General features: G+C 40.0%; 1 protein-coding gene and 1 long non-coding RNA gene across 16 annotated transcripts in view; one reads left to right on the top strand and one right to left on the bottom strand.

The window, feature by feature from the left end:
• The window catches only part of STAT4 (signal transducer and activator of transcription 4), a 114,566-nt gene that overhangs the window by 90,286 nt on the left and 11,762 nt on the right, over positions 1-12,518 (bottom strand). Inside the window, exon 1 of one of the 14 annotated variants that reach the window (XM_078451078.1) lies at positions 1,288-1,372. The exons of 10 other annotated variants lie outside the window; for them this stretch is intronic. The gene's annotated coding sequence lies outside the window, so the exon portion shown is untranslated. Of the gene's footprint in view, positions 1-426; positions 650-709; positions 806-1,171; positions 1,263-1,287; positions 1,373-12,518 lie in introns of those variants that run through there. 3 more of the 14 variants (XM_078451079.2, XM_078451076.1, XM_078451080.2) reach the window with 3 other exon arrangements.
• Positions 1,459-12,518, top strand: part of LOC132671543 (uncharacterized) — a 28,774-nt gene continuing 17,714 nt past the window's right edge. For both annotated transcript variants that reach the window (XR_009607139.2, XR_009607140.2), the window contains exons 1-4: positions 1,459-1,828; positions 2,353-2,404; positions 7,289-7,426; positions 8,337-8,442. This is a non-coding gene — a long non-coding RNA (uncharacterized LOC132671543). The remainder of the gene's footprint in view (positions 1,829-2,352; positions 2,405-7,288; positions 7,427-8,336; positions 8,443-12,518) is intronic.

Here is a 12,518-nt window from a genome sequence, read left to right as displayed (position 1 = left end):
ACCTGAAGGGCTGAAGAAGGGAAGGATAAGGTGTGTGGTCCGAGGACCCTCTTCTCTGTTGCAGCCTCTAGAAATGCCTTTACTCATTCTCCCCTCCTTTGCTTTCACTCTCTAAGCGCTAAGTCTCCCATCACAAGAAAACTATAGAACATTTCTTTTGAAAACTGAGCGCCTCTCGATTCTCTTGAATGTCTGGCCCTAGATAAAGGGGCATTTTGTCGCGCTGTCTGGGGGCTAATAGTGCCACGCTGGCTCCGTGACACATAGCTTGCAAAGGAGATGACATGTCCGAAAATACCCCCTCTCATCAAAGCCACAGCCACTGGCCAGCCTAGCTCCAGACTTTTCTCTGAAACCCGTGTACTCAGTCTAATGTCAGACATTATAGCTCAGAGAAGCTGGTTAAGAAAGAGAAGGGGGGCTCACTTTCAGCACTCCGCGAGGACACACCTCCGCATCAGCCACCACGGTCCCTCCCGCCGTGCAGATGTGCGGGCTGAGCTCCCGAGTCTCGCGCACAGACCTGCGCGGGAGCGCATCTTTGCCTCGTGGAGTCGGACGCTGTTCAGAAGAACCCATCCTCACACCAGTTAAAGTGAAGTGAACTGTCACACCACCAAGTGCACAGCCCCGGCGGCATTCTGCATAAGCATTTCCTGACCCGCGCTCCTCCGGAGAAGCAACTCCAAGGTGCGATCTGCCTACTTACCTGGCTCTCTCAGCCCAGGCCCCAGGCGGTGCCAAAGTCCAAAGTCAGAATCGCCCCTCACAGTCCCCAGGACAAAGCCGCTGACGCCATTGTCAGTAGGGGATTTGCATTTCTCCTCCCACTTGAGGCTTTCCTGTGCGTCAGTGGTAGAGTCTCTGGGACTTTACTTGAGTCGGTTCCCACCCACTCTCTATTCTAGAAATGCTAAAGAACAGAAACAATCAAGCTGGAGCCCCTCTGTAGGGCGCCTTCTCTTTATCTCCCCCCCCCCCCCACCCCTCCCCTGCCCGCCATCATTCCTGCGACTGCAGGTGGTCTGAGGGTGTCGGGAGGTGAGTGAGTAGGTGGAGTTACGCGCAATCATTTTCCTCAGGGGGGTCCCATACATCTGAGACCCCTGCAGACTTCTCTGGAGCTAAATTCCTGGCTTCCTGGCTTCCTCCTTTGAGGCTCCACACTCACCCTGGTGAGCCAGCCCCTGGGATGGAAGGGGTGCCAGGACCGAAATATCAAACTCCTAGACTTCACTGTGCTCCAATTCCAGCAGGGTCTGCTCACTAGGAAGAATTCAACCTCACCCAAAGGTTTGGGCCAGCTCCTGTGTGGGCCACTCATGCCCGCCGTCACTAGTCCAGGATTCTCCTTCCCACTTGCCAGGTAGCCCTGTTCCTGGTCACCGTGGTATGCTTTTCTCCCTTTGTGACATGGGCCTATTCTAGAATCACAGAGCTGGAGGGAGCTTTGGTCTCATCTGATTCTAACACCTCTTTCGTATCTGGAGAGACTGAGGCCCAGAGAGGTGACAGGAGTTATTCAATGAGTTAGCTTCTGAGCCTGGATAAGAGGCCAGGGGTTCCATTCCCTCCTTGGTGGTCTTTTTATTTCATCTTCTCCAGGCTAGATGGTAACCCTCAGCACACATGAGTTCTATGAACGTTCAGGCAAATAAAGACAGAAATAAAGGAAGATAGACCGAACAAGGCAGAAAGAATGACTCGGTTTGCTTACGCCTGAGCCTACAGCAATACACCAAAGTAAAAGGCCTGCTTCCTCACTCCTGGACCAGCCATCACACATGTGCACTGCCCCAGATGCTCCTCTCCCAGGTGACATTATCAGGTGCTTTAAATTCACTGCCCCTCTCCCTCCCTCATACACAAAAAGTCAGTCAACTCCAAAGTCATACTCTCTACATCACTCTACTCTGATCAGGTAGGCCTGGTCTTGGCTGCTTGCTTCCTGGGCAGTTTCTGGGAGCTTCTACTACTCTGTCTGCACCCGAAGAAAGTGCCTAATTGAGGGTATTCCAATAAGCTAAGGAGCAAAGTCTGGTTTGCTCTGGGGAAGCAGTCACTGCCTTTAGGAAAAAGTCCAAATTCTTGGTACTCGAAGTGCTGTACAGTTTGGTCCCAACCTATCCGGAAACTCCCCTCCCCCTCCTCCTCCCCCTACTCCCTACCCAGAAGCCTGAGATCTGAGGCAGACTAGTCTGTTCTGCTCCCTAGATTAACCTCTCCTATTTCTGTATTGATTCAGCGTTGATTCTCCTTTCAATGGCAGCTTCCTCCCCCAATTTGTGTAAATTTTTAAACATTTAATTTTAATTCCAGTGTAATTAACATACAGTGTTATATTACTTTCAGGTGTTCCATAAAGCAATTCGATGAGTCCATATATTACTCAGTGCTCATCAAGGTAAGTGTGCTTCCAACCCCTTTACCTATTCACACATCCCCGCACCCACCTCCCCTCTGGGAACCATCAACTTATTGTCTATAGTTGAGAGTCTGTTTTTTGGTTTGTCCTTTTTTTTTTTTTTTTCTTCTTTTTTTTTAAGATCCTGTCCCTGGTAAAGATTTCACTGTTGACTCCATCTCACAGCCATTTTCCCTTGCTCTGAATTCTCATCACACTTCTCATACAAACTAGCACTTTCCAAGAAAAAAATGAAATGCAAGCCACGTGTTTAAATTTTCTAGTAGCCACATTGAAAAAGGTAAAAGGAACAGGCAAAATTAATTTCAAGCATGTAAATAATCCAATAATACAGAATATCAACATTTTTCAATATAAAAATATTAATGAGATACTTTGCATTCCTTATTTCATACTAAATCTCCAAAGTCTGGTGTGCAATTGACATTTTCAGGAAATCTCCATTTGGACAAGGCACACTTCAAGTGCTAGTCTCCATTTGGATAGCCTCATGTGGCTAGCGGCTATCCTATTGGACAGCGCAGATCTAGACCACTCATTTAACACTTTTCACTTCCTGCCTTTTACTGTTAGTCATACTGGTTTTGTGTGTCTTTATTCAACTGTTGAGTGCCTGCTATACAAAACAGACTTTGTTCTCTTCTTCCTTTTAAGGACCTCACTCCAGGACTCCCTCAGCAGCTTTCAAACTGATCTTATGACACACTTATCCTCTTAAAATTGTTGACAACTCCAAAGAATTTCGGTGTTATTATTATGTATTAAATTCCTATTTACTGTATTAAAATTTAACCTGAGAACAAAATTAAAATGTTTATTCGTGGGAAATAAACCTATTATGTGTTAAACTTTTTTAAATATTTATTTATTTATTTATTTATTTATTTATTTATTTATTTATTCAGATTGGGGGAAGGGCAGAGAAAGAGGGAGAGAGAGAATCCCAAACAGGCTCTATGCAGTCAGCGCAGAGCCAGATGTGTGTCTCCATCCCATGAACCATGAGACCATGACCTGAGCTGAAAACAAGAGTCAGACTCTTAACTGACTGAGCCACCCAGGCCCCTGTGTTAAACGTTTTTAAAATTAAAAACAAGTATATTTCCAATATAAAAAAAAATTAGTGAGGGGGCACCTGGCTGGCTCGGTCAGTGGAGCATGCAATTTGTTGATCTCGGGGTTGTGTGTTTGAGCCCCATGTTCGGTGTAGAGATTACTTAAAATTAAATCTTTAAGGGATCCCTGGGTGGTTCAGTCATTGAGCATCTGACTTCAACTCAGGTCATGATTTCACAGTTCATGAGTTCGAGCCCTACATCTGGCTCACTGCTGTCAGCTCGGAGCCTGCTTCGGATCCTCTGTCCCCCCCGTCAGCCTTTCCCCTGCTTGTTCTGTCTCTCTCTCTCTCAAAATAAAATAAGCATTTAAAAATATTTAAAAAAAATAAAATCTTTCAAAAATTAGTGAGAATGAGTGGCATTGATTTACATTTTGAAAATCTGTAATGTATGGCTTGAGAAAAGACGGCTGGATTCTTATATCTGCTTTTGCATTTTATCTTTTGCAAGATATTGTTTTGGTTGATGTATTTGAAGAAAAACTGGACTCGCACAGTTATGTAATTGGAAAAGGAACAGCATTTTAATAGCCTTTTCAGATAAGGTGGATATCCTTCTTTGATGCCACAAAACTCAACAAGTGGTAATTTTTTAAGGATTGGTTGCACTGTGGGATGTGAAACTCTATCAACCAACTTTACATATACTGTTACGTGAAAATCTGTTAATATATCTTCTGGTTCAAATAGAACTTTACTCACACATGATTTTGTAATATCACACATTAGTTATTTGGAAAACATGAGTCCACTAAATTACACATCCTGTAAATGCTGACACACTTCATCATACAAATCAAAATCATATTAGCTAATACCACCACTGATCTCATTAGAAAAGTATTTATTTTTGAGGGAGAGAGAGAAAGCACGCGCCTGTGCATGCACAAGTAGGGGAAGGGCAGAGAGAGAGAGAGAGGGAACACAGAATCCAAAGCAGGTTACAGGCTCCGAACCCGTAAACTGTGGGATCGTGACCTGAGCTGAAGTCGGATGCTCAACCGACTGAGCCACCCAGGTGCCCCTGGAAAGGTATTTTTAAGTATTGGGAAGTTGTAAGGTTCATAGCAAGGATACAAGTTTTCCAAATTCTAGTTTTTGCTTGAGAACTCTAATTTTATTATTGGAAACAGACATTGCCAATTGTTTTCCCTGAAATGATGGTCACACTTTGTTCATTTTCAGGATAATGTGTTCCAAATACCCTAGTTTGAACAACCACTTGTCAAGTCATTCTTCCAAGTAGAAATGATGTTCTATGACAATCACACAAGTGCTTTGCCTTGAGATGATCATCATGCCTTAACATGTGTACTTCTCATTCTATGACAGAATATTAAGGAGACATTAATTTAAAATTTAATAAAATTAATTTTCCCACTTTACTGAGAACATTATTAAGTCAAACTGGTATTTAAACATTTTTAAGTGTTTGGTGCTAAAGAGTACAATGACTTCTAGAATAATACGGCATCACTGCCTTGGTTCATGCTAAGGCACTGGCATTACCCACCATTGCTTTGGTACCATCAGTGCCAATGTCAACAGAGTGAAAAAGTAAAACATTATTGTTATAAAAAGTTTTATTTTCAGATTTCCTTAAAAAAAAAAAAAGTCTTAGGACCTACGCCCGGGAGTCCACAAGACAACATTTTTGAAACCTCTCCTCTGCCCACCATATCCTATCTACCATAGTCAGTTTACCCAGTAGTATATTATGAGGGAATCTGCCCAAATGAATGCTTTATTTCTTGGTTAAAGCATCTGCCTTAAACCTCTGTTTGCCTTCCTGTTTCATGAACTGAGCCAGGCTTCTGAGAACAGATTCTTGATGTCTACTTCTTTCTTAGAATCAAGTCTAAATAGCCACGTCACAGTATTTTGGCCCTACATCTACCCTGGCTTCATCATTCCCAGAGAGCCGGGGAAGAGAAAGAAAACCAAACAAAAGCACCCTAAAGTGAAATCCCTAGTTTACCAAACTCAAAGGCCACCACAGATTCCACTCCCCCATATAATTGATGCCTCAATTGTCCTACTTAGAAGCCCCACTTCTAATTTTTTTCTTGCCCCATCTTAACAGGGAGATATAAGATTATACACTTGCAGAAAAATAGATTCTAGTTCTGATTGTGCCACTTCCGAGCTGTACAAAGTCAGATCAGCTACCTAATGTCTCTGAGCCCGAAACTCTCTGTAAAAATGGGGATATTATATCCCACATGGAATTGCTGGGAAGATTCAAAGATCTAATAGAAGGAATGAGATGAGAGAAAACACTCAACAATAGCTACTATTAATAGAATAATAATAACCAAGTTGTGAGGAACTTCGAAAGTTATTAGGTTAAGCCTCCTCCTTCCCTTCTCTCCTACTGTATAGATGGGGTTTCAAATGGAGATGAAGAGAGATCAGGTGAGGTGGGCAGGTTCACATGCGTGTATCAGAGTCAGAGAGAATTCAGCCAGTTCTTCTTGACTGCTTTTTCTACCATGTCTAAGTAGAGCTGCTTGTTTAGGAGTTAGCAAGAGAAGAGAAGGGGTTATCACTGTCCCTGCTGCAAGTTATAACCCAGATCCACCTTCTCCCAATTTTTGTACAAAGAATAAAACATTTGTTGGTTTTCATTTTTGTGGAAGCACCTTCCCTGTCCTGCCCAAGCTTCTCTAACGTGTCCTAGGAAAACCAGTGTGAGTTAGAGTTTGATGTTGGAGAGAGGGCACATGGGCATACAGAAGGACATACTGAGTCTTCAAATGAGTGGTACAGCAAAGATAACTGGGACAAGGCAGTCTGGTGTGTATCTTACCAGCTCATCTGTATGCAGTTTCCTCAAGCTCCATCAGAATAGGGACAATGTCTCTCATACAAAAGACTTTAAATACCTACCTTCTTAGTTTGCTCAAGTCCAGTTTCCAATGACTGTGCTCCCTCTACTGCCATCTCAGGAGCATTACAATTTATAAAGGACAACATTCTTTCCAATAATAATAGGACTTTTTCAGCTATAACTGCATGCAAGACAAAGTGCTGAGATTTACATGCATAATTTACCCAATTGTCAAATGCCCCATAGTATTAAGTATCATTCTTATTTCCAATTGACAAAGAAATTAGGCTTAATGAGGCTCAAGGACCTACCTGGTCAACGGTAATCAGATGGTAAGGTGCGGGTTCTGGAGTCAAACTTAGGACTCTCTGGCTCCAGAAACATTTGTGACCATTTGTCTTTGCTAAAAATCTTATCTGCTCGTACAAGAAAAGTAATAAATTTCTCAGAAACCTATTGAGGAAGTTAGTTGAAGGATCTAAACACAAGTTCCAAAATAGAGAGGCTCATTGTAAAGGCTATTAATTAAAGGTGAGGCATATTCTCTGATTTTCCAGCTTTCCCTGGGAACATATGGACAGTTAGCCATGCATTTAAAAGTCCTGGGTGTGTCAGGATGGTGGCCACATTGCCAACAGAGTTCCAAATCGTTTAGCAAATTATGTGGCTCTATAACATCTTGTTTCTATTGTACATAAGGTGACTGTTTCTGCTGAGTCACAAATTAGAAAATGAGGTCCAACAGAAGGCTAGGATATTTGAAGTATAGACTTGTCCAAAAAAATTCCATGCTTCTGGTCAGTTAAATAACCCTTAACTGCCCTATTCCATTTAATGTATTTTTCATGTGTTGGTCTTTCTCAGAATTGAATATTTAGAGCATCAGACCTAAATGTAATTTTTCTTTGTATTACAGTGCCTGGCATAGAGCAGCTATTTAAGAAATATTTACTGAACTGACAGAGGGCTGAAGGAGTGCCCCTTTACCTTCGTCGGTCCTGAGGAGGGCTTTTTCAGAAGACTCGCCTTGTCCAGGCACTTCATTCTCACTAAGGTTGTCACTACCCTTGATAGTTATAATATCTCACATTTATAGGTTTATAAATGGTTATATAAAGTTTATATGATGATTTGATGTACATCAATTCTGTCTAAACACCAAGTTGAAGAGGGTAGAGGAGGTTATCTTTCCATCTCTCTCTCAAATATTTTAGGGAGAGGACTATCTTTGCTTAGGAAAAGAATTTGGTTAAGCTGCTTGGGATAGTAAGAAAAAGTGAAAAAGACAGCTAAATATGCTCTATTTAAAGACAAATAGAAACTGGGAATGTGGAGCCGATAGCAGAGAAAAGAAGAAAGGAAGGAAAAGAAAAAGATACAAAGGGAGCTAAAGAGGAGGAGAGAGTGGGAGAGAGAAGAAAACATGGCACAAAACTTGCAAAGAATGAAGGGGCTCAGTATAAAATCTCTGCTGGTGCAATCTAATGACATGGCTAATGATTTATATCAAATTACGTTCTGTCTTTGTTGCATACCTCCTCCTCCCTCCTCAGTCTTCAAGAATGACTGGTATGGTTTTTACTGTGGTCATATTGAAGGAAATGAAAGAAAGAAAGGAGTATTAAAAAGTGTGGTATATCTTTCCATTTACATAAGTCTTATTTGGTTTTTTTCATTAATGTTTTGTATAAAAATCCTAAACAGTTTTTGTTAGATTTATATCAAATTACTTTTTATGGCTTTTAAAATTTCAAATTCCAGTTGTTCATTGCAACTAATTTTTGTATACTGACAGTGTATCCTGTGACCTTGCTAAACTCCTCTATTAGTTACAGAATGTTTTTGTAGATTCTTTGGAATTGTCAGCATACACAATCACATTATCTGTGAATAAAGACTGTTTTTTTCCCCTTTGTAATCCGTATGTCCTTTATTTCTTTTTCTTGTCTTATTACCTTATCTAGTTCTTCCAGTGCATTGTCAAATAGGAGTGATGAGAGAAGACACCTTTGACTTGTTCTTGATCTTTGGAGGAAGGCATTCAGTCTCTTACCATTAAGTACATTAACTGTAAGTTTTTCAAATATACCCTTTAATATATTAAGGGTATAAGGTTAAGGAGTTCACTTCTATTCCTTGGTTTTTTTTTGTTTTTGTTTTTTTCTTTTGATAATTTTTATCATGAATGAATGTGGAAATAGAGGGGTTTTTTTTTTGCATCTGTTGATATGGCCATATTTTTTTTTCTTGTTTAGTCTGGTAATCTGACGAATTACATTGATTTTCAAATGTTAAACTAGTCTCAGATTCTTGGAATGAACTCCATTTTGTTGTGAGGTATATTCCTTTGTATATATTGCCAGATTTAATTTGCTATTATTTTACAAGGATTTTCAGCTCTATTTTTATGAGATATTGGTCCATAACTTTCTTTTCTTATAATGTCTGTGTTTTATTTCGTTATTAAAGTAATACTGGTCTCAGAATAGGTTAAGAAGTGTTTCCTCCTCTTCAATTTTCTAGAAGAGGTTATGTAGAGTTTGTATTATTTCTTCCTTAAATTTGAACCATAGATCATGACCTGAGCTGAAGTTGGATGTTTAACCAACTGAGCCACGCAGGTGTCCCCTATTTCTTACTAAAATTTGAAAGAATTCACCAATAAAACTATGTCTCCCTGGAATTTTCTTAGTGGAAAATTTTTACTCCACAAGTTCAATTTCTTTTTTTCTTATTGAGGTATAGCTGGCATATAGCATTATATTAGTTTCAGGTGTACAACATAATGATTTGATATTTGTATATATTGCTAAATGATCATCACAATAAGTTTGGTTAACATTCATCCCCATGAATAGTTACAATTTTTTTTTCTTGCAATGAGGACTTTTAGGATCTACTCTCTCAATTTCTGTATTAGACATAAAACTGTTCTGGATACCTAGTTTGTATCATTCAAAGAGTTTGTTCATCTGTTATATTTGTAGGCATAAAGTTGTTAAAAATATTCTCTTCTTATTATTTTAATTATGATCTATAGTAATGTCACCTCTCTCAATCCTGATATTGGTAATTTGTATCTTTTCTTTTTTCCAGGACAATCTGACTAGAAGTTTATCAATTTTATTGATCTGAAAAAGCAAGCTTCAGGTTTCATTGATTCTCTATATTGCTTTTCTGCTTTCTGCTTCATTGATTTCTGCTCTTGCCTTTATTATTTCCTTCTGCTAACTTTGGTTTCAATTTGCTTTTCTTTTTCGTGTGTCTTAAGGTAGAAGCTTAGGTCATTGATTTTTCTAAGATAAACATAGATGTTTCCCCTTTCCCATTGCTTTAGCTGTATCCCACAAATTTTGATATATTATAGTTTAATTCTCAGTCATTTTGTTCAAAATACTTTCTCATTTCCCTGTGATTTCTTCTATGATGTATGCATTTGTTTTGTTTTGCTTTAGATCTGTGTCACTTAGTTTCCAAATATTTGGAGACTTTTCTAGATATCTTTTTATTATTTATTTTAACTTAATTCCATTGTGGTTAGAGAATTTTTTTAATTTGAGTTATTTTAAATTTATTGATTCTTTTCTTAGTGACATAATATGGCCTATCTTGGTCAATGTTTAGGGTTCACTTAAAAGAATGTGTTCTCTGTAGCTGTTGGGAGGAGTGTTCTGTCAATATCAATTAGGTAAAGTTGGTTGATAGTGGTATTCAACTCTTGTATTTCACTCCAGATTTTCAGCGTATTTCTTCAGCTATTATTATCAGAGAAGTGTCAAAATCTTCAGCCATAATTCTACATTTTCCTCCAGTTCTGTCACATTTTGTTTCATGTATTCTGAGGCTTTATGTTTAGGTGCATAAACATTTAGGATTCTCTTGCCCAATTGATGATTTTTCCCTTCATGATTATGAAATGACCCTTTTTATCTGGGATAAATATTTTTTGCTCTGAAGTCGACTTCATTTGATATTTATATATCCACTTCAGCTTTCTTTGATTCATGTCAGAATGGTATATTCGTTTCCAGATATTTTAACGTATTTATTTTATATTCGAAGTGGGCTTCCCATTGGTAGCAAATAATTCGTCTTGCTTTTTTACTCAATTTGACAATTTCCCCGCTCTGCCTGTTGACAGCATGTACTAAGCGCTGCGTGAGCTAAGTTGTTCCCCCCACTCCTCTCGAGTGGTTTTATTCCCCTAACTGTGGGTAGTTCTCTCACACACATGCACTGATCAGTAACTGAAGAATCAAGGGGAGTGTTCAGCAGTCTCCTATCTGGTGCTCTGCCCTGTGAATTTTGGCCATCTTGGTCTCCCCAAATTCTCAACTCTGTCTTCTCATCTTGGGAGACTGCCAGGGTCTGTTTGAGTTCCCGTTTTCTGTGTTGTGTCCTGGAAACGTTCCCCAGAAAATAAGATGGAGCAGAAAGATGTCTCATTTCTTCACTTCTTCCAGGGATCATTCTCTTGCACTGCTTCTGTTTGCCAATGCCTGAAAACCCATTGTTTCGTATGTGTATTTTTTCTTTTTCTGTTAAGGGAGGAGGATAAACCGACCCCTGGAAGGGCTACCAGATTTAATAAAACAAGACTCTCAGTTAAATCTGAATGTCAAATCAACAGCAAGTACTTGTTTAGTATATGTATGACCCATAGTTATAGTATAAGTATGCCTGAAATTCAAATTTAATGGGTCTTCTTGGATTTTATCTGGCAACCCTAATCCCTGTTCAATCCATCATGTTCAAAGCAGAAGTCCCCAGATGCTCTTTTAAGTGCCAGAGCTATATACTTGTTTGGAAATCCATTCAATTCAGTATGAAATATTTACTGAACTGCTACGGCGTGCTTATCACAATGAGAATGATTCTAGGTCAGAATCTTCTTGAAGATACATCACATTGGCAGAGAAGACAAAATAAGCATACGAAACTATAAGTGCTCAGTTGACCTACAATACTAAGCACAAATGTCACAGGAATTCAGAAAAGTTAAAGGCTAAAATGAACCGAAGAAGTCCGAAAATACGGAGATGTGGTTAACAGAAAGAGTGAAAAATTAAAGAATTGTATTCGGTCAGGGGAAAGGGCAAGGATGTTCTACCTGCCTAAAGAAGGTAAGACTGGCAGCCTTCCAGAGAGTGAGGAAAACAACCTGAACAAAAGATGCTTTGGGCAAGTCATGATAAACAAGGTTAATTGGTACCAGGACATTTAGGAACAGTTGTTCTGTTTGTTCATTGCACAAGGGAGCCCGGTTGGGAGGATGAGTGAGGACTGAAGTCTGAACTGCTCCAGTTCCCAGGACATGAGCCTCTATGCAGGGCCTCATCCAATGAGAGAAAGGGACGCTTTTTTCTAATGCTAAGCTGCTTTGTGGGACATTTAAGGTCCTAGGTGGGAACTTCGGTATCTCCCTTCTGAGTAGTCACAGTACGTCTATACCTGTGACCCAGATTCTCCCATGTTGGAATCACTGTGAGGAAAAGTGGGTGGAGATGTTACAAGGCGCAGCATCTCTGAGCTACAAACATTGTTCTACTGGGCTACTGTGGAATAAAAAGAGTGGGAAGGGACAAAATAAAATTTAATTTCATAGTTTGAAGGAGCAAAGTAGGTAAGCAAGATTGGAGCTGATAGGGTTTTGGATAGAACCCCTCTGAAGTTCAACATCAGCGCTGTGTAGTCTGTCTATTAGCAGAAGGTTATCCAATGAAGAATGGCCCTAAATCCAGTGCTGTAAATTCAAAGGCCTCCTGGAACGGGTAGTTAATGGACTTGTGGAGAACCTTTCTAACAGGCACCTGAAAATCTTTTTTCTCTGGAAAACCTTTCAGGAGGAGCTGCAAATCAAGACTTTTAGGGAAAATGGAATCTCAATTTTGGCATAATTTTTAAAATGTAGACCCCTCTATGTATATCTCACAAAGCACAGTGTAGACTTACACTGTTCCGAACAGATAATGCAGATCTGTAGACGTGAATGCTACTGGTGCGCTTTCTCTGTTCTAAAGCAGTATTTCCGGGGAGCCTGGGTGGCTCAGTCCATTGAGCGTCCAACTCTCGATTTCGGCTCAGGTCATGACCCCAGGGTCATGAGATCAAGCCCTGCGTCTGGCTCCACACTGAGCTTAGAGCCT

The sequence above is a fragment of the Panthera onca genome, chromosome C1, assembly GCF_046562875.1.
Source record: "Panthera onca isolate mPanOnc1 chromosome C1, mPanOnc1 haplotype 2, whole genome shotgun sequence".
Classification (NCBI taxonomy): domain Eukaryota; kingdom Metazoa; phylum Chordata; class Mammalia; order Carnivora; family Felidae; genus Panthera; species Panthera onca.
Note: the sequence above shows the minus strand (reverse complement) of the source record. Positions and strands in the feature narration are given on the sequence as shown.